At 44.4% G+C, this 20,422-nt stretch overlaps 1 protein-coding gene across 9 annotated transcripts in view; it reads left to right on the plus strand.

Annotated features, from left to right (window-relative positions):
* Positions 1–267: 267 nt before the first annotated feature.
* Positions 268–20,422, plus strand: part of LOC135204148 (vesicle transport through interaction with t-SNAREs homolog 1B-like) — a 68,486-nt gene continuing 48,331 nt past the window's right edge. For 4 of the 9 annotated variants that reach the window (XM_064234171.1, XM_064234174.1, XM_064234168.1 and 1 more), the window contains exons 1-2: positions 269–375; positions 1,638–1,796. The gene's annotated coding sequence lies outside the window, so the exon portion shown is untranslated. Of the gene's footprint in view, positions 410–1,637; positions 1,797–20,422 lie in introns of all 9 variants that reach the window. The other 5 variants (XM_064234172.1, XM_064234175.1, XM_064234176.1 and 2 more) reach the window with 4 other exon arrangements.

Consider the following 20,422-nt stretch of genomic DNA (forward strand, 5'->3'; position numbering starts at 1 on the left):
TCAATATTTATTTCGGAATAACACTGCACCGACATTCAATTTTGCTTTGGTCTATTTTATTTCTTCATTTTCTCTAAAAGTCATCATGTACTTTGTAACAGATGTAATGATTTTATTACCTTTCTTTATTCTGAGGAAAAGCATGAAAAATCAGATGGGGAAAATAATTTTTCGTCCCATTGCAAACCACACAAAGTAAACAAACAGACGATGTAGGCAGGTGCAATGCTACCGCCATCTTCATTTCATGCCAGGTACTAAATTGTATGCGGCCGATGCGGCTGTGGCCTGAGCTTCCCATCTTTCGTGTATTGTCTTTGGTTGGCAAGGGCTGTTCTCCCAATAAGGAATTCTTTTTGGAGGTATCACCAGAAGGTAAAGGATGGACCAACCATTCTGCTTTGATCATGTTAGTACCACTAGAGTCATTCCAAAACTTTTGGAGTTCCTAACTATAGTACCAGTTCACCTAAGTTCTGAATAATGGCAGAAAAGTGTGGATTCATAGCCTCATAGGTTGTTTCTTATATGCATGAAGATTGCCATCTACCCTACCAATTTGCTGACACTGAAGAAGCAGAGAAGTACGCCGAGATTTTGTGAAAAATGAAAGACTATTTGTCCCACAGTTACCTGAAAGCTACCAGATATCTGAATGTAACACACGTTTGAGGAAAAACTTTATTTTACTGAGAAAGTATTCTGAGATTGCTCTATGAAATGAACTGTGCAAGGGAATAAAGTGACTATATGTTAGAATTTCACTACTTTTACTGCATCTGTCAAAACTTCAGTCAGCTCAACCTTTGAAGTAGAAGATGGATTTATTCTGACACTTGTAAGAAGAGCGTACAAAATCTATGTCAAATTACACAAGCAACTAGAATTCTTATCATTGCTGGAGAAGAATATATTTTCCAAATAAATTATTTATTACTTGTGTTTAGAAGCAACATTCAAAATTATAGATTAATTAATAAATAGCTTGTACATAATTGGGCTTAAACATAAACAGCAATTTGCCTTCAAACATTAGATCAGTTAGTGAGGAACGAAATTATAGGAACGCACAAAATTACGAAAAGAAATGAGCGATTCAGTACAAAGATGTGTCACTCAAAGCGGCAAAAATTATGTTTTTATTATTGCTGTGAACCTTAAGGTGAAATTTTGGTGACTCATTGTGATTATGAATACAATCTCATGTTTAGTGTTTGCCATTTTTACACTGATTGTAGGTACTACTGGTGACTCGGTAAGAACAATTATCTTGAAGTACAAAGACTCACGAAAACGTATAAAAAAGTAAATAAGAACGAAATCATTTTCATATGAGTATGAGTTCTTAAGGAGAGATTTAGGGCAGATAGTCGATCCAATTTCCTTTTGCTATCCACCTAATTATGATAAGAATAAGATCATTTTTTAAAAATAATAGTAAATTTTTATAAGATTGAATCTTTAGGAAGGGGTTGACGGCTGATAGTCGATCAAATTTCGTTTAGCTATTTGCCGTAACTAAAATAAATAAGAATAAGATTATTTTAAATTAGTTTGAATCTTTATTAAGTGATTTACAGCAAACAGTTGATCAAATTTGCATTTACTGCTTAGCCTAACTCGTTTTATTTCTGCAGAAGAAGAACCCGTTTTCTATGAGGCCGTAGCTGTCATTACCCCAATCAGCTGATGGCCAATGGGTACTGAAGCTTACGACCCATTTCTTTGGACCAGAAGGCGGTAACGGTGCTGATAAGATTAAAAAAAGAAAAATTGTGAATGTAATTAATATACGTGTAAGTTTTTTATTTATGTATAACGTATATTATCCTTCAGTGGTTGGCAGGTGACAAATAGCCTAGCTGGATATAGCTAGGCTAGGTAGGTAGCTAGCTATATTGGCTGGGCTATAGTAGGTAGTAACTAGGCTAAAGGACTGCAGTCCATATCCTAGGGTTCCAAAGTACACATTAAAGTTTTTTCCAGATTAATTATTTTGTACAATAGTTTCTGCATATTTATTGTATGATTCTTGCTCATATTATTTAATACCTACTACTATGTAAATCACTTTGTGTTTTTTTTTTTTTCTGCCAATCAGCTTCCCATTTCTTACACAATCATATGATACAGAGTTTCAACCAAAGTTCATTACAAAGATGGTTCAATAACATGAAAATAAGCAGACAATAATTCAACTGGAATTCTTCCGGTATTTCTGTATACTAAGTATTCCGCATTGTTCGTCCCCGCGAATACGAAAGCCACCAGGAATTGGGGCTTCTAATGTTTCTTGCCGTGTTTAGTGCGAGCCCCTAGGGGTTAATTACAGTTGTCCGAATAAATATTACTTGAAATTCTTGTTCAGGAGGTAAAACTGCATAGAAAAACCGCAACTGCCATAGTCTAGGCCGCCGTGGAATAGTAATATAGATCTACCATTCTTCCATACCTATCCTAACCCAAGGTGCTAGCCTAGTCCTAACAAGATCTGGGCTACCATTATACAACTACTTAAGTTGACGCCGATCCCTTTAAATCTTAGATAGATACAGGCCTGTGCAAGAATGTACAATCTTATAGTTATTTTTAATAAGAAACTCTTGACTAGCTGTCACCAGATCTTAATCCCCACAGTCTGGGCTAATATTCACAAATGGAAACACCCATGACCAGGCTAAATTTAAGGATGGCCAATTTAAAAGAAAAACTAAAAACAACTCTTCAATGGAAAGAAAAACTATTTTTAAGAAATGTCTGTCCATGGAAGTTGTAAGGGAATATTTCCCATCCATTGCGGGCCTCTTTTCCTATGACGGTCATAAAAATAGGCTAATTTTACAAGGTTATAAGCATTCTTACTAATATTTTTTTTCATATTTTTTCAAATTGAAATTACAGCTCAAACTATTTCTTATCTTTCATAAAAGATAAGAAATAAAAACGAGAACAGATTCCTAACATATTGTAAAATATTTATGACGCATCCTTGGATGGAATTTGTGACGACATTCCCCCCTTACCACCACCTTGAGCAAGACTGAGGGCTTCACAACTCACTCACACTCTTATAGGGTGATCTGAAGAGTTGCCAATAGTGACAGTATATGGAACTAGGAACATTTCTCCTGCAAAATTAGTTCAAACTGTTTTGCACCAAATCTTGATTGTATATGTACGATACCTGTCCACTGGCCCGAAGTGATGTGTTTGTGAATATACGATACCTGGGCTCTGGGTGGTTAAAGAAACTATCTTTAAAACGTTCTTAAGTACCCATTCCATTGCTGATATACCAAGAATTCATATTGTGGGCACAAACAAAATTTAACCATTTGTACTACCTTGTTTCTGTTTTTGTATTAGCCCAGACCTACACCTATCTTAGTATATTTTACTGTGAAAATATATATATAGTAGTAGCCTAGCTTGGGAGAAAGAATGAGGGTTAAACACTTTAGCAGAACATTCTGCTGAATCCAAGGGATAATGTTAGGTATATTTGCATATTGTCCATTGGTTTTCATTGTTGTTAATTTATTTAGAAATATTAGTATGGAAAAAGTGCAATCTTTTGTGACATTGCCAGCTACATCAACTTGTGAAAAGTCAAACTTTTTTCAAGACACAGCTGCATACTTCTAAAAGTGTCCGCAACATAAAACTGTGATCTAGCCCATGACAGTTTGTTTCTAGCAAATAAGAATAAAAACCTTTGTCTAGAAAAAGGGTATTCCATTGGTGATAGCTAGAATTTTGAATGGAAAGTCTGTTAATGAAGTAATACAGTAGGCCCCCACTTTTTTGTGATTCACTTTATTGCGATTTTTGTGGAACATCTTTTATGCAGGAACTTTCACCAATTCATGAATTTTTCTGTGGACCATACCTCTAAAATTATCACTACTAACCATTTCAAACCCATTATCACTTAGATTTTCTTGTGTACATCTTTTTATATATCAGCAGTATCTTCTTGATATTTTGGCACAGTATGTTTTAGACCCTCCGTTAATTTTGGGCAATATACTTAATGATGAAGTACCAGAATTTATTGATAAGTTAATTTACTCCTGAACTTTTTCAATTTCCTCAACAGTCTCATAGTAGATATCCAAAAACCTGCCCCTGGCTTAGCTAGAGTTAGGAAAGAAGCCCCATCCACTCATTTCTTTCTGTGTCTCAAACTTATTAATGGAAGAGTTACTATGATATGACATTCTATGTTTTTCATATCCAAATTAGTTTGTACATTAAAGTTTATCCGTACTATTTCATTGTTTTGAGAGATTATTATAACCTCATGGTTCATTTACAGCATATATGGATATAGTTGAGTGATCAACAGAAAATTAGAGTTGCAGTAGTTGACTGGTTTTCTTGTAAGTTCATTTTGTTGTCTGATATGCGCAAAAGTCTGAAGTTGCCCATAGCCGCAAGTGAATGTCCATCCAGCTGTATCAGTTATGGCAAACATTTTGCGGTATTGTCACCATGGATGCCACAATGCATTTGCCTTACGGGTGTTCACTGCGTATAATGCAGAGAAGGTACCCAGTTGTCTAAGAATTTCTCTGAAAAGTTAAGTGACAATCTCTTTAAGGGATCCCTTTACATACATGCCCCAGAACATGATTGAATGATTTTAAAATTCTTTATCAAATTGGCAATTATAGCATTCTGTGGAACGAATTGTTGAGAATTCTTGTCTTTGTTTCGGCACTAAAAAACAACAGTGGCGACTTCCATGGGGAGATGAATGACTAATTTTCCCTCCATTGGCTGACATCGCTACTTTTACCATCACTTTTTGAGCCATTGGTCCTGGTGATATACAGTGCACCATGTCTTACCATGTTAACAGAGGACAGTCATTGCCTTACATCTGCAATATCTTATAGTAATCAAATCTGCCCACTAACATTTAAAAACATACAAACTATATGAAAGAGAATAGGAAATGGTTATTGTTGGTAATTCAAAGCATAAAAAGCCATGTCATGGTACACTCTTCCATTCATAAATTTGAGGCAGACGGAGAAATGAGTGGGCTGGGCTTCTTTTGTAATTCTTTAGCTAAGCCAAGGATGGGTGTTGGGATATCTATAACGAATGTTGAGGAAACTGAAAAAGTCCAAGAGTAAATTGCCTTAACCAGTAAATTCTGGTACACTTCATTATATTGCCCAAAATTACCAGAGGGTCTAAAACATACTGTGCCAAAATATCAAGAAGATATGTCTGATATTTAAAAAAATATTCAAGAAAACCTATGCAATAACAGGCTTGAAATGGTTAGTAATTTGCTTTTTCATACAATCAACTTACCTGTCAGATATATACATAGCTAAGACTCCGTCGTCCCCGACAGAAATTCAAATTTCGCGCCACTCGCTACAGGTAGGTCAGGTGATCTACCGGCCTGCCCTGGGCGGCAGGACTAGGAACCATCCCCGTTTTCTATCATATTTTCTCTGTCGCCGGTGGTATCAACATTGTTGCTATTACCTCCTGACTTAGATTCTTATTTCATCCTTTGATCATCGTTTATCGGCTTTTTGGTGACGTATCTGGATCGTGTTTTTGGCATTCGCTACTGTGGACTGTTTTTGGACTTGCTTTTTGGATTTTTCTCAGTATGTCTGATTCAAATGTGAGTGTGAGAATGTGTGTGAATGTAGGCTGCAGGGTGAGGATACCGAAAGCTTCGGTAGATCCTCACACTGTATGTCGTAAATGTAGGGGGTTTCAGTGTTCTGCTACTAATACTTGTCATGAATGCGAGGGATTAAATGCAGAAGAATGGAAGACTTTAACTTCTTATTTGAAGAAGTTAGAGAGGGATAGGGTTAGACGTCTGAAAGGTGTGAGTTCAAGGCCTATTGAGCCTTTTATTGATACTTTTTCTAATCCTAATGATTTAGATTCTCCCTATGTGTCTAATTCACAAGGTTTACTTTCGGAATCGGCCTCGGAAATCGCCGATCTGAAAGCTACTATTCGAGACATGAAGTCCAAAATGGCGGACTTACAAGGTAAGGCTAGTGAAAGTGAGCATTACAGTGAAGTGAGTTCTCCCAGTGTTGTGGAGGGGGCGTTTGATCGTCCCTGCGACGCTCCCAGGCCTAGACCTCTTCCAAGCTCCCATGCCCAGAGGAGAAGGAAAGTCGAAAGCCTTAAGGAGGTCGTGGGGAATCCCCAACGGTCAGACGTCCCTTCAGCAAGCTCTGTTTCGTGGCAGGCTACTCAAGGGCGCTTTAGAAAAAGCGTCCTTCGTGAGTGTTTCTCATCCTCTCCCTCTCCCTCACCTAAACGAGGGTGGAAGGAGTCGGATTTATCGAGGCCTCTGAAACGGCATTTGAAAGAACCCGAATTTGATTCGAGCCCAGAGCGTTTCTCAGATGACGCTCCCTCGTCTATTAAGAAGGCGAAGGTGGCGTCAGCGTCACCCGACGAGGACACAGAAGAACCCTTTCCTACTTCTCCCCCGATTGATGACGAAAGGCGTCATGCAGTTGACGTGGGAGAAGCTTCAAGGAAGATTATCATGGCAGTACAAGAACAACTGGCCTCTTTGGTGGGAGTGTTAGTGCCTCGTAGGAAGGACGTTGCGCTTCCAATCAAGAAGTCTCGTCCTCTCTCCCCTGCTAAGCGAGAGGCGTCATGCAAACGTGAAGCTTCTAAACATATCGCAGAAGCTTCGGGTTTGAGAGCGAGATCGGGAGGATCTTACGGAAGACACGTAACGCCAGAGAGACGTGAGACGTCTTTTAGGCATGAAGCGTCTTTTAAAGCTGATTGTAGACGCGAGGCTCCAACCAATATTTTGGCGCCAGTTAGGACGCCTTTTGAGAGCGGAGCGTCTTCCAGGCGCGAGGCATCATCCGGACGTCAGCAGCCACACAAGCGGGAGGCGTCAGCCAGGACGCTTGGCGGACGAGAAGCGTCATCCAAGCGGGAACCGTCATCCATTTATGGAGAGAAGCCTGAGCTTTTGGCGCCTTCCAGGACTATTAAAGCAGGGAAGAGGAAGGAATATCATTCCCTTATCCCCTCTCCTATTAGGAGTTTGTCTCCTCCAGAGGAAGGACGTACGGATTTGACAGCGGAGACTCAATTAGATCCCGAGTTAGAAGTAGACTCGGAGGAAGAGTATCAAGGAAGAGAAGGACTGTCGAACTATAAAGTTTTGACTGCCTTGCCTCTTGAGGAGTATGGAGACGACTTGACTCCTGCCGCTCCTCCTTCTCCGCGCTCTCTTTTCTCGAGTGCTAAGACGAAGAAATCTTCGTCTTTTCTCAGAATGAAGCCCGCCATTTCGATGAAGAGGGCTCTTCAGTCCTTAGACTCTTGGATGAAGTCTAAGAAGGAGTTAGTCAGAACGGTCTTCTGCATGCCTCCAGCGAGACTAGCTGGTAAAAGAGGCATTTGGTATCAGACGGGAGAGAATATGGGTATTGCTCTTCCGTCTACGTCAGAAGCGGACTTTTCGACCTTAGTTGACGCTTCACGTAGAGTTTTGAAGGACTCGAACCAGAAGTCCTTTTGTGCATTTTGTCTTGTATAGACAAAGCGGTTCAGGATGGCTCGGTTGAGATCTCCTCTTTGTTTGGGGCAGGTCTTCTAAAAAAGAGGACGGTATATAGTGCCTTTTTAACCAAAGCAGTCTCCCACGCTCAGAGGGCAGCGCTGCTGTATTCGCCTTTGTCTGACTTTTTGTTCCCTTCTCAGTTGGTGAAGGACATTTCTCGTTCATTAACTGAGAAGGCGACTCAGGACCTTCTGACGCAGTCAGCAAGGAAGAAGAAGCCTGCTTCTACACCTGACAAGAAAGGACCGAGTACATCTGTTCAGCCCTTTCGAAGGTGGCCCGGCCCGACCTCCAGACCTCCCGCAAGAAGGAAGGCTCCTGAGAAGAGAGGTAGGTCTGCCTTTCGTCCCTTTAAAAGGGAAAGTGATGCTTCTCTCCTCCAAGCACCAGTAGGTGCCAGGCTCCTGGGATTTGTGGAGGCCTGGACACTTATAAACGCAGACGCGTCATCGTTGTCTGTAATAAGGAAGGGATATCGTATCCCTTTCCTGAACACTCCTCCCCTAACGTCAACACCACGGGAACTAACAGCCAAGTACAAGGATCCTGTGCTGAGGGATACTCTTCGATCGATGGTGGAACAAATGTGGGACAAGAGAGCGATAGAACTAGTACTAGATCAAAACTCCCCGGGGTTTTACAATCGCCTTTTTCTGGTTGCAAAGGCCTCGGGAGGCTGGAGACCAGTACTAGACGTCAGCTCTCTGAACAAATTTGTTCAGAAGGAGAAGTTCTCGATGGAGACTTCTGCCTCAGTTCTTGCGTCATTGCGACAAGGAGATTGGATGGTGTCTCTAGATCTCCAGGACGCCTATTTTCACGTCCCGATCCACCCTTCATCGAAGAAGTACCTCCGTTTCATGACGGGGGGAAGGATCTTTCAGTTCAGAGCCTTGTGTTTCGGCTGTCCACAGCTCCTCAGGTCTTCACAAGCCTGATGAAAAATGTGGCGAGGTTTCTTCACCTCAAAGGAGTAAATATCTCTCTGTATCTGGACGACTGGCTCATCAGCGGCCAGATCAGAGAGACAGTGCTTGGAGGACCTGACGTTAACTTTAGATCTGATCAGAGCGTTGGGATTACTCGTGAACCTCGAGAAGTCGCAGCTGACCCCAGACAGAACTTAGTCTATCTGGGGATTCAGATGGATTCTCGCGGTTTTCGAGTATTTCCTTCGCAAGAGAGAATCGCAAAAGGTTTGCAGATAGTCTCTCTCTTCTTAAGGAAGGAACAGACGTTGGCGAGGGAATGGTTGAGCCTTCTAGGGACCCTTTCCTCGCTCGAACAGTTCTTCCCGCTAGGAAGACTTCATTTACGTCCGCTTCAATTCTTCCTCAAGAAGTCTTGGAGTTGGAAAACTGGACAACTATCGAACGCCTTTCCCATTCCAGTGGAGATAAGACCGCACCTGGAATGGTGGTTGCCCCCTCTGAAAGAGAACAAAGGGATCTCTCTAAAAACCCAGAACCCGACCTAGTGTTGTACTCCGACGCGTCGGAGAAAGGTTGGGGAGCAACATTAGGCTCGAAGGGAGGTGTCAGGCACCTGGGAACCAGCGCAGGTGTCTTGGCACATAAACTGCAAAGAGCTCTTCGCCGTGCATCTGGCTTTGAAGAGTCTAGAACCTCTGGTTTCGAACAAAGTAGTGCAAGTAAACGTGGACAACACCACCGCACTTGCCTACATTCGAAAACAAGGAGGGACTCACTCCTCGTTCCTTTACGAGCTGACGAGAGACCTTTTGCTTTGGACGTCTCACAGGAACATCTCCCTTCTGACAAGGTTCGTTCAGGGAGTAAAGAATGTGAGGGCGGACAGACTCAGCAGGAGGAACCAGGTCCTTCATACAGAGTGGACCCTACACGAGGAGGTGTGTCAAGATCTCTGGTCGCTGTGGGGGACACCTCATGTGGATCTCTTCGCCACATTCATCTCCAAAAGGCTGGCAGTCTTTTGCTCGGTCGTGGAAGACTCAAGAGCTCTTATGGTAGACGCCTTCCTGCTAGATTGGTCTCGCGTAGACGTCTATGCTTTTCCTCCATTCAAAATCCTGGGACTAGTACTGAAAAAGTTTGTGGCGTCAAAGGAGACGAGGATGACATTGATAGCCCCCTTTTGGCCGGCCCAAGATTGGTTCACGGAGGTGGTAGAGTGGATCGTAGACTTTCCCAGATCCCTACCAAGAAGGATGGATCTTCTCAGACAGCCACACTTCAAAACCTCCCCGCTCTCGCTCTGACTGCCTTTCGACTATCGAAAGACTCGTCAGAGCGAGAGGGTTTTCTCGCGAAGTTGCAAGCGCGATCGCGAGAGCACGCAGAACCTCCACTACGAAAGTATATCAGTCGAAGTGGGAGGTTTTTAGAAGGTGGTGTAGAACTAAGAAGTTGTCCTCCTCCACTACCTCTATAGCGGAAATTGCTGATTTTGTACATGAACTTTCCTGTCAGATATATACTTAGCTATACGTCTCTGACGTCACGACAGAATTCAAAACTCGCGGTACACGCGACAGGTAGGTCAGGTGATCTACCTTACCCGCCGCTGGGTGGCGGCTGTAAGAACCAATCTCCCTTTCCAGCCAGAATTTTTCTGTCGCCGGTGACGACTACACCTGTGGTTGTTACCTCCTGACAGCTTTATTCATTTCTCGTTGCCGTGGATTTATTTGGACTGACTTTCGGTGAAGTACCTGATCTTGTTGGCTTGGCATACGCATTTGTGGATTGTTTTTGGATATTGATTTGGATTTTTCTTTGATTTCGAGATGTCTGAGTTAGAGGTTAAGAAATCTTCTATGTTTAGGGTGTGCTCTATGGATGAATGCAAGGTGAGACTACCGAAAGCTACGGTAGATCCTCACACAGTTTGCTTTAAATGTAGAGGGAAAGAATGTTCTTTTGTTAACCCGTGTAATGAGTGTGAGAAGTTGGATGAGGGTGAATGGAAGGCTCTTTCTTCCTACTTGAGGAAGTTAGAGAAAGACAGGGTGAGAAAGGCTTCGTCTAGGAGTTCTAGTAAGTCTCTTATTAGCGAGGTAGAAGAAAATCCTGTTGTAGCATTAGAACCTTCTCCAGTTTCAGCTCCTGCGCCCTGCATCGAACCTAAGGATACGACTACGGAAGTGGCAACCAATGAGAGACCACGATCCTTAGCATGGAAAAGAAGATTCGTTCGTTGCAAGGTAAGAGTAGTGAACGTGAATTGTGCAGTGACCCCAGTGCAGTGGAGGGTGCGTCTGATCGGCTCCTTAATGCTTCCAGGCCTAGACCTCTTCCAGACTCCCAGTCCCAGTGGAGGAGGAAAGTCAACAGCCGCAGGAAGGTTAGGGAGAACTCCCACCGATCAGGCGTCCCCTCGGTAGATCCTGATGCTCGTACCCAGGCTGCCCTTGTTCGCGCGAAGAAGGAAGTATTGCGCCAATGCTTCTCTTCTTCTTCCTCACCTTCGCCTAGAAGAGGATGGAGCGCCTCGGATTCTTCGCGACCGCTGAAGAGAGCCTGGAAGGCGCCTGGCTCCTTTCCTTCCAGCCCGGAAGTTTTTCCAGAAGAGCCGGAAGTAGAGATCAAGAAACCCAGGAGGGAGCAGGAGTTCTCGCCTCATAATAGGCTTCGAGCCTCTTCTCCGGTGGAGGATTTTGCAAGATCTCCAGCTCGAATTCTTGCTGGACTGCAAGCGCAGATTTCGGCGCTGGCGGGCTCCTTGGCAGAGGAAAACACGGTCGGAAAAGACGTCTCTCTCCCTGTCAAGAAGTCTAGGATTCCTTCGCCCGTGTTACCGTCTCAGTCAGAGTCAGTTCTCTCTCCTTTATCAGCGGATGGAAGGAGGCGCTCTTCCCTCGCAGGCGCTTGTCGTCTTCCAGGCGTCAATCGCCCAAGAAGCTTTCTCCTGGTGACTACATCTCTCCAGTAGGAAGGGATCCTAGCGCCTAGTAGACGTTCGTCTAAAGACAGGCGTACAGCCTCGTCTTCTCGCGCATTTCCGAAGATCCTTCATTCTCCGGATAAGAGAGCCTACTCTTTGATGGATTCATCAAGAGACAGGATCTCGCCTTTTGTTAGGCGCCTTGAGCCTAGTAGGCGCTAACTCCCCAAAGTAGACGCTCTCCCGCTCCCAAGCGTGGTGTGGAGGATAGGCGCTTTTCTCCTGATAGGCGCGGCTCTCCTTTTAGCCGCTCGGTTCAGGACAGGCGTGTAGAGCCTGAAAGATATGTCTCTTCTGGGAGACTACCTTTTGAAGAGACACACAAGTCGGGAGCGAAGTTTGTGGAGCATGGTAGACGCCGGTCTCCTAGTAGGCGACCTTCTCCAGGGCTTCGCTCTCCTGTAAGTAGGCTCCAAGAGCCTAGTAGGCGTTCGCCTCATGGTAGGCGCAGCTCGCCACCGGGTCAGCCGCTCTCCTTTGAACAGGCGCATGGATCCTGAGAAGCGCCTTGAGCATAGTAGGCTCTCCTCTCCTAGCAGGCGCTCCCCCTTGGAAGCCCGGAATTCTAGGAGTAGGATTAAGGAGCAAAGAGCACGCACTCATCAGAGTAGGAAGGACTCATTCGAGAGGAGCTCTCCAGAAACTTTGGCTTCCCCTGATAGGCGCCAGTCTTCTACTAGACACTCTGTGGACAGGCGCATTTCTTTAGAGAAGGCTAACTGCCCTCGTAAAGAAGCGGAGGGTTCTTCAGTGGATGAAGTTGAACCTTCAGAAGAGGATTTGGTGAAGGACTCGTCAGTTTCGTCCTATAAGATCCTTACAGATCTCCTTCTTCAAGAGTTTGGAGACTCCCTTACTCCCGTCGCTCCTCCGTCTCCTCTCTCTTTATTCTCGACTTCGAAGAAGACGAAAGTTTCCTCTTGTGAGGATGAAGCCAACCATCTCAATGAAGAAGGCGTTGAGAGGTTTTTGGTGATTGGCTGCTTTCTAAGGAAGAGAAAGGGAAGACTGTGTTTTCTTTTCCCTCCTTCCAAGCTTACGGCAGACTTGGATTTTGGTACGAGTCTGGAGAACCCCTAGGTCTGGGTCTTCCTTCATCGGCGGATGCGGACTTCTCTTCTCTGGTAGATGCAGCACGACGCTCGGCTCTTTTGTCTGCTAAGACTACCTGGGCTATGAACGAGCTTGACCACCTGCTGAAGGGAATGTTTAGAGTCTTGGAAGTCTTCAACTTCCTTGACTGGTCTTTGGGGGTCTGGCTAAGAAGACTCAGAACCCGGATGCTATTTCGCCAGAAGATCTCAACAGTGTTCTAACGTGCATTGACAAAGCAGGTTTAGAGAATGGGATCGAGCGAAATAGCCTCCCTGTTTGGAGCAGGGATACCTTAAGAAGAGATCAGTCTTCTGCTCTTTTCTGATCAGTCTGTTTCGCATGCCCAAAGAGCCTCTCTCCTGTATTCGCAGCTCTCGCCTCTGCTATTTCCGAAGAAGATAATCCAGGACATCTCAGGATCTATCTCTGCGAAGGCGACTCAGGACATGCTCGCGCAGTCGGCACGGAAGACCTAGGAACCTCCTTCCAGACGAAGACGAAGAAGGAGACTCCAGCTAGACAGGAGCCCTTTCGAGGGGGGCCCCCCTTCTAGAGCCTCTACCTCGAGAGGTAATAGACCTTTCAAGAGAGGTAGATCCTTCTCACGCTCTGTCAGAGCTAAGAAGTAGGGAAGTAGTCCTCCAAACACCAGTAGGTGCCAGACTTCTAAGATTCTCGGAAGCCTGGGCAAAGAGAGGAGCGGACAACTGTCCCTCTCGATTATAAGGAAAGGATATCTGATTCCTTTTACGGAAAGACCACCGTTGACAACGACTCCGAGGGAGTTGGTGGCCAGGTACAGGGATCCCATCATGAGCCTTGCTTTAACACAAGCAGTGGAACAAATGTTCGAGAAAGAGGCTATAGAGCTAGTGAGCGACCCTTGCTCAGCGGGCTTTTACAACCGCCTTTTTCTAGTTCCAAAAGCCTCAGGAGGATGGAGACCGGTTCTGGATGTAAGCGCCCTGAATTTCTTTGTAGAAAAGAGGAAGTTCGCCATGGAGACGACATCCTCAGTGTTGGCGGCCCTTCGGCCAGGGGACTGGATGGTGTCCCTAGATCTTCAGGACGCTTACTTCCATGTGCCTATCCATCCTTCTTCAAGGAAATGCCTCAGGTTCATGATGGGAGGAAGGATATTCCAGTTCAGGGCTTTGTGCTTCGGCCTTTCAACAGCCCCTCAGGTCTTTACAGGCCTAATGAAAAATGTAGCAAGATGGCTACATTTGGAGGGAGTCAGAGTGTCCCCAAGTCGCAGAAAAGATGTTTGGAGGACCTACAAAAGACCCTTTTCATGGCAAGTTCTCTGGGACTTTTGGTGAACTTTCAAAAGGTCTCAGTTGATCCCCAGTCAAGATCGTCTCTGATCTGGGGATTCGGATGGCTTTCTCTGGATTTTCGGGCTTTTCCCCGTCTCCAGAACGGATAGCCCGATGGGTCAGAGAAAGTCAAAGCCTTCCTAAGAAGAAAGAAGTATGCACAGCGAGGGAGTGGATGAGTTTTTTGTTGGGGACACTCCTCCCGTGGAGCAATTCCTTTCTCTATGGAAGGTTGCACCTCAGACCTCTCCAGTTTCTTTCTACATCGAAACTGGAGGTGTCGTTCGCAAAACCTAGAGTTCTCCTTCGAGATCTCAAGGGAAATCAAGAAGGACCTCTCTTGGTGGGCCAACCCTCTCAGGTTTGCAGAAGTGATGTCCCTTCACATTCCGAACCCCAACCAAGTGTTGTATTCCGACGCCTCGGAAACAGGTTGGGGAAGCAACGCTCGGCTCAAGAGAAGAATGTCAGGCACCTGGAACAAGGAACAGGTGACCTGGCACATCAACAAGAAGGAGCTGATGGCGGTTTTGGCTAGCTTTGAAAGCTTTCGAGCCCCACGTCCTAGCTTCAACAGTACAGATCAACTCGGACAACACCACGGCCCTGGTTACATCAGGAAGCAGGGGGGGACTCACTCTTTCTCCCTGTACGAGACAGCAAAAGAACTTCTGCTTTGGGCAGAGCAAAGGAAGATTTGTCTCCTTACCAGGTTCGTACAGGGAGAAAAGAACGTCAGAGCAGAACCTCCTAAGCAGGAAAGATCAAGTCCTGCCTGCAGAGTGGACTCTTCACGAAGATGTTTGCCAGGACCTGTGGAAGCTTTGGGGCAAGCCTCATATAGACCTCTTCGCCACAGCCAAGAATGCGAGGATAGCCAACTACTGCTCTCCGATATTGGACCGAGGGCAGTGTCGATAGACGCGTTTCTACTAGATTGGAAGGGTCTAGACATGTAGCTTTTCCTCCATTCAAGATACTGGGAGAGAGACTAAAGAAATTTGCAGAATCGGAGGCAGCCAAGGATGACGCTAGTAGCCCCGTTCTGGCCCGCACAAAAAGTATGGTTCACAGAGGTACTGGAATGGTTAGTAGATCTTCCGAGAACATTACCACAGAGGATCGATCTGCTCAGACAACCCCACTTCGAGAGGTATCACAAAAACCTCCCCGCTCTAGATCTGACTGGCTTCAGACTGTCAAAAGTTTGGTCAGAACGAGAGGCTTTTCTGCAAGAGTTGCAACGGCTATCGCAGCAGCAAGAAGGCCTTCTACCCTTAGAGTCTACCAATCGAAGTGAGACGTCTTTCGGCGATGGTGTAGGAACCATCACATTTCCTCTTCCAGTACCTCTGTGACCCAAATAGCAGACTTCTTACTTTTCCTTAGGGAAGAAAGTGGATTGGCGGTATCAACCAATTAAAGGCTATCGTAGCATGCTATCTGGCAGTGTTTAGGCACAGAAACTTAAACAAAATTTCAGAAGAAATAAGGACCTTCATGATCTATTAAGATCGTTTGAAACATCCAAGAAGGTTTCTCCAGGGGTTCCGAGTTGGAATCTGGATGTAGTGCTACGTTACCTGAGGTCCAATAAGTTCGAACCGCCTCAGTCTGCATCGTTTAGAGACCTCACGAAGAAGACAATTTTTCTCATGGCATTGGCTTCCGCAAAGAGGGTTAGTGAACTCCATGCTAGAAGGAAATGTGGGATTCAGAGGAGATGCAGCTATCTGTTCGTTCCTTCTTCGTTCTTAGCCAAGAACGAGAACCCCTCAAATCCTTGGCCTAGGAGCTTTGAAGTACAAGGATTGTCTGCAGTTAGTAGGCGGAGGAGGGAAGCAGAGAGGTCGCTTGCCCAGTAAGAAGTTTGAAATTCTATCTACAGAGAAAGAAAAAACTTAAGGGCAATGATGTCAACCTTTGGTGCTCTGTAAGAGATCCAAGGAGGACTCTTTCGAAGAATACTCTTTCTTTCTTTATCAGAAGCCTGGTGAAAGAAGCGCATGCTGATATGTGGATGAAAGTCAATTCAAAGTCCTTAAGGTCAAAGCTCATGAGGTAAGAGCTATTGCCACGTCTTTGACTTTTAACAAAAACATATCCCTGAGTAATATTATGAAGGCAACATTCTGGCGTTGCAACTCAGTCTTTGCAAAACCACTATCTGAGAGACGTCAAAGTTACGTATGAAAAGTGCTTTCGGGTTAGGCCCGTAACGTTATCGGACGGAATGTTCGGTGCTGGGGCACGGGAGCTGAGAACTATATCCTTGAGTAGTATATTATTTTTCCCCTTGTTAGGTTTGTAAGTTTTTGTTGTTTGAAAGAACATGCGGGTATGCATGTTTTTCATTCGAGTCTAACATTGATTAGATGGTTAGGTGACGGTTTATGTTTGAGCTCCTTGCAATGATAGTGGTTAGGTTCTGTCATATAAGTGGGCGAATCCCCGTTGACAGATCCTGCTCGGATTCTATCAAAGTAAGCGGATAACCAAATCCCTTGATAGACCCAAAGAGTCTGTCAGCTGTAGGTCACGCCCTCGCTGAAGCTCTTAAGGCAACGCAGACTCATAGACAGTAACTTTACGAAGTCTTCTGCCTAACAGGTAAGAACCAAGGTTGTATTTACATCCTACAACTAGTGTTGGGTTTTCCCCCTTTTTTTCCATATTTATATTGCTGTCTCTTTCCCTCCACCAAGGGTGTCAATCAGCTAAGTATATATCTGACAGGAAAGTTCAATGTACAAAAAATGTTATGTTAGTATACAATAAGGTTTTGTACATACTTACCTGGCAGATATATACGATTGATGGCCCGCCCAGCCTCCCCTCAGGAGACTGGTGGAAGGAAAAATTCTGGCTGGAAAGGGAGATTGGTTCTTACAGCCGACACCCAGCGGGCGGGTAAGGTAGATCACCTGAACCTACCTGTCGCGTGTGCCGCGAGTTTTGAATTCTGTCGTGACGTCAGAGACGTTATAGCTAAGTATATATCTGCCAGGTAAGTATGTACAAAACCTTATTGTATACTAACAATAACATTTTCCTTCTATTCCTGAGAAAGCAATCTCATCTAGCTGTATCCACAATAAAGGGATACAGAAGTATGCTCTCGGCAGTCTTCAGGAATAGAGGATTAGATCTGCAGATAATAAAGATCTCCACGATCTCATAAGGTCCTTTGAGACTTCAAAGTCTAAGGAACCGGTCCCTCCTAACTGGAACCTAGACGTGGGTTCTCAAGTTTCTTTCATCTGAAAGGTTCGAACCTCCTCATCTGGCATCGTTTCGAGACATCACCAGAAAATGCCTATTCCTATTATCTTTAGCTACGGCAAAGAGAGTTAGTGAATTACAATGCTCTGCAGGATAAAAGTAGGTTTCAAGGGAGACTCAGCTATTTGCTCGTTTAAGACCCTGTTTTTAGCTAAGAATGAGAATCCCTCGAATCCCTGGCCTAAGTCATTCGAAGTCAAAGGCATATCGAGTCTCGTAGGAAGAGAAGCAGAAAGATCTCTATGCCCTGTAAGAGCTCTAAAGTTCTACATTCAGAGAAAGCATCAGATGGGAGGCTCTAGACAAGGTCTTTGGTGCGCGTAAAAAGACCCCACACGACTGATGTCCAAGAATGCTCTGGCATTCTTTGTGAGGAACGTCATTACAGACGCGCATAAGGTCTGTTCTGACGAACAGTTGCGACTGTTAAAAGTTAAAGCTCATGAAGTGAGAGCAGTAGCGACGTCTCTCTCGTTTCATAAGAATATGTCGCTTAAAAACATCATAGATACGACATTTTTTGGAGATGCAACTCATATTGCATCTCATTACTTGAAAGACGTTCGTGTGACATATGAGAAGTGTTTTTCTCTGGGTCCTTTCGTATCGGCGGATACGATTCAGGGTACGGGAGGGAGCCGACACCAATCCTTAAAAGTATATACTTTTCTTCTTTTTTGATATGGTCTGGAGTCTCTTCGAACAATGGAGGACTTGGTTTCAGCACGGGCGGCCGTCTATGTTGTTCAGTAGAGAATCTTGTCATATCTAATTAGATGAGTATAATTTTTTTTTTAGAAAATTATGTATGTGTGCGTAGTGGTTTTTGAGTTACGGTTGTTGTGAAGAGTTCGGGGATAACTCGGAACAATCTTTAGTTCTAACATATGGTTAGGATCAGGTGGTCGGGAGGGATTGGTTGTGTGCTCCTTCATAAGGGTGTATTGTCATATAAGTGGATCAGCACCCATTGACAAAGTCTTTCAGGCTCTGCGAGTAAGCGGATAAGACCCCATCGGCAGACCCACAAGAACTCTTGGCCATAGATCATATATCTCGCTGAAAGTCTTGAGGTGATGCAGACTACGTGGGCAAAACACCCACGAAGTCTACCACCTATCAGGTAGGAACCAAGGTTTTATTTATACCTACAACATATGTTGTTTACCTGTCATTCCATATAGTAGCTGTCTCTTACCCTCCACCGAAGGGTGCCAATCGCTATGTATATATCTGACAGGTAAGTTGATTGTATGAAAATGATATTGTTATGTTACAATAAAGTTTCATACATACTTTACCTGGCAGATATATACAATTAAAGGCCCACCCCCCCAGCCGCCCCCGCAGGAGACAGGTGGAAGAAGAGAAAATATGATAGAAAACGGGGATGGTTCCTAGTCCTGCCGCCCAGGGCAGGCCGGTAGATCACCTGACCTACCTGTAGCAAGTGGCGCGAAATTTGAATTTCTGTCGGGGAGGACGGAGTCTTAGCTATGTATATATCTGCCAGGTAAGTATGTATGAAACTTATTGTAAAATAACAATATCATTTTATTCTTTTTTTTTTTTTTTTTTAAATGGGCAGGTGAATGAAACTGATAAACGGGTATTTTTGACGTAGGAAAAATCTATTTCTGGGCGAGGAAGCCGTGTCACCCAGTGAAAATTGTCTGCTTTAGCACTATTTCTAGTAAAATATTGCTATAATACCAGAGAACTGCTAAATTGGACATGTCAGAAGCTTCTGACTCGCTCACCTATATAAAAGGTGTCGGTATGAAACTGGGGTGAGTGTTTAAACACTACCACAGCAACCCTCCAATTAGCCTTTTTCCTCATCAAAAGACCCTAAATACGGGGAGCCGACCCCATGGTCACACCTAGCTACCCGTTGAAGGCGTCTGTGACGTCATACTTATCGATAGCCATATCTTGTTCGTACGTTCGAATATAGCTATTTGTTCTTTTATTTTTATTTTTGATTACGGATCGTCATCTACCTCTTCACCCAAGTTAAGTACTGGTCCGCCCTTTTCAATATTTAGAGAGTGAATTTGCCTTTCGTTTTTTGCCTTTATTTAGGATTTTATTAGGCGTCACTTATAAGTAGCGGCGGGAGGGCGGCAAGTCGCCTTTACGGTTATCTTGAATTGTACCGATTTCGAGTGGTTCCTCTCTGCTTGTAACATGTGATATTTCAGTACATATATTTATTTATTTATTTCTTGGGTGGCAGTTTTTAGTCTATCCTATTTTCGTTTATGGTGTGTATTTTCATTATTTTCATGTTTTTCACGGGGGTCTTCATTCGAGCACGTTTCTTTATTTCGTGCTTCGCCGTTTATCCACCACCCCCCCCCCCCCTGTTATTTTTGTTTTAAAGTTTTGGTTTATTTCATTCAAGAAGAATTTCCCTTTTTCTTTTCGTCAGCTTGCCGTTTCTTATCGTTTTGTCAGTGGGCAAGTAGTTTTTCCCTTTTGCGCCCACCGTTATCGAGTGGCCTTCATTGCGGTTTTATATTTACGTAAGTTTATTTTCATTTCCCCCGTGTTAAAGCATGATTTTCTTTTAGCTTTAAGTAATTGATTTTATTTTCTCTATGTATATGTTGGATGTTAGGTCGGTTAGCCTACATAGGCTATGCCTGCGTTTTCCCTCGTGATCTTTTATTTGCGAGGGTACGCTGCTCACGTGATCGTCACCCCATCAAGCCCTCCCTCCCTCCCCCTCACGTGGGGCCCCCAGTAGTTGGGTGCTCCTCTCGCCTCGGTTTGTCGCTGACAGCCGTTCCCATCAGCGGAGGGGGGGATGTAGAGGGTCCTCCAGGACCTTAGGTTAGTGGGTGTCGCTTCTCAGCCGACCGCCTCCGGAGTTGATGATTGCTTTGCGTATGCAGCCTCGGCTTCCGTGGATTTGTTGCTCTCTGCTTCTTTCAGCTCCCGGAGCTTACATCCATCCGCCTAAAACATTCCCTCTCTGCATAAGGCGGATTTAGATTCCGGCTTCTCCGGTAGTCGTTGAGGGCTATGTTTACGGAAGTTACTCTTCCGTAGGCGGAGATATGATATTTGTTATTTTAGTTCTCTCTTTTATTTTTATTTTCTTTCTTTTTGCCACGGAACTTGCAGGTCCATGTGGCCGTCCCGGGTTACTCCGTGTACCCCCCACCACCCCGGTCATAAAGCTCCGGGTGGTTTTATTTCTTAC

This window comes from Macrobrachium nipponense, chromosome 44 (assembly GCF_015104395.2).
Source record: "Macrobrachium nipponense isolate FS-2020 chromosome 44, ASM1510439v2, whole genome shotgun sequence".
Taxonomy (NCBI): Eukaryota; Metazoa; Arthropoda; class Malacostraca; order Decapoda; family Palaemonidae; genus Macrobrachium; species Macrobrachium nipponense.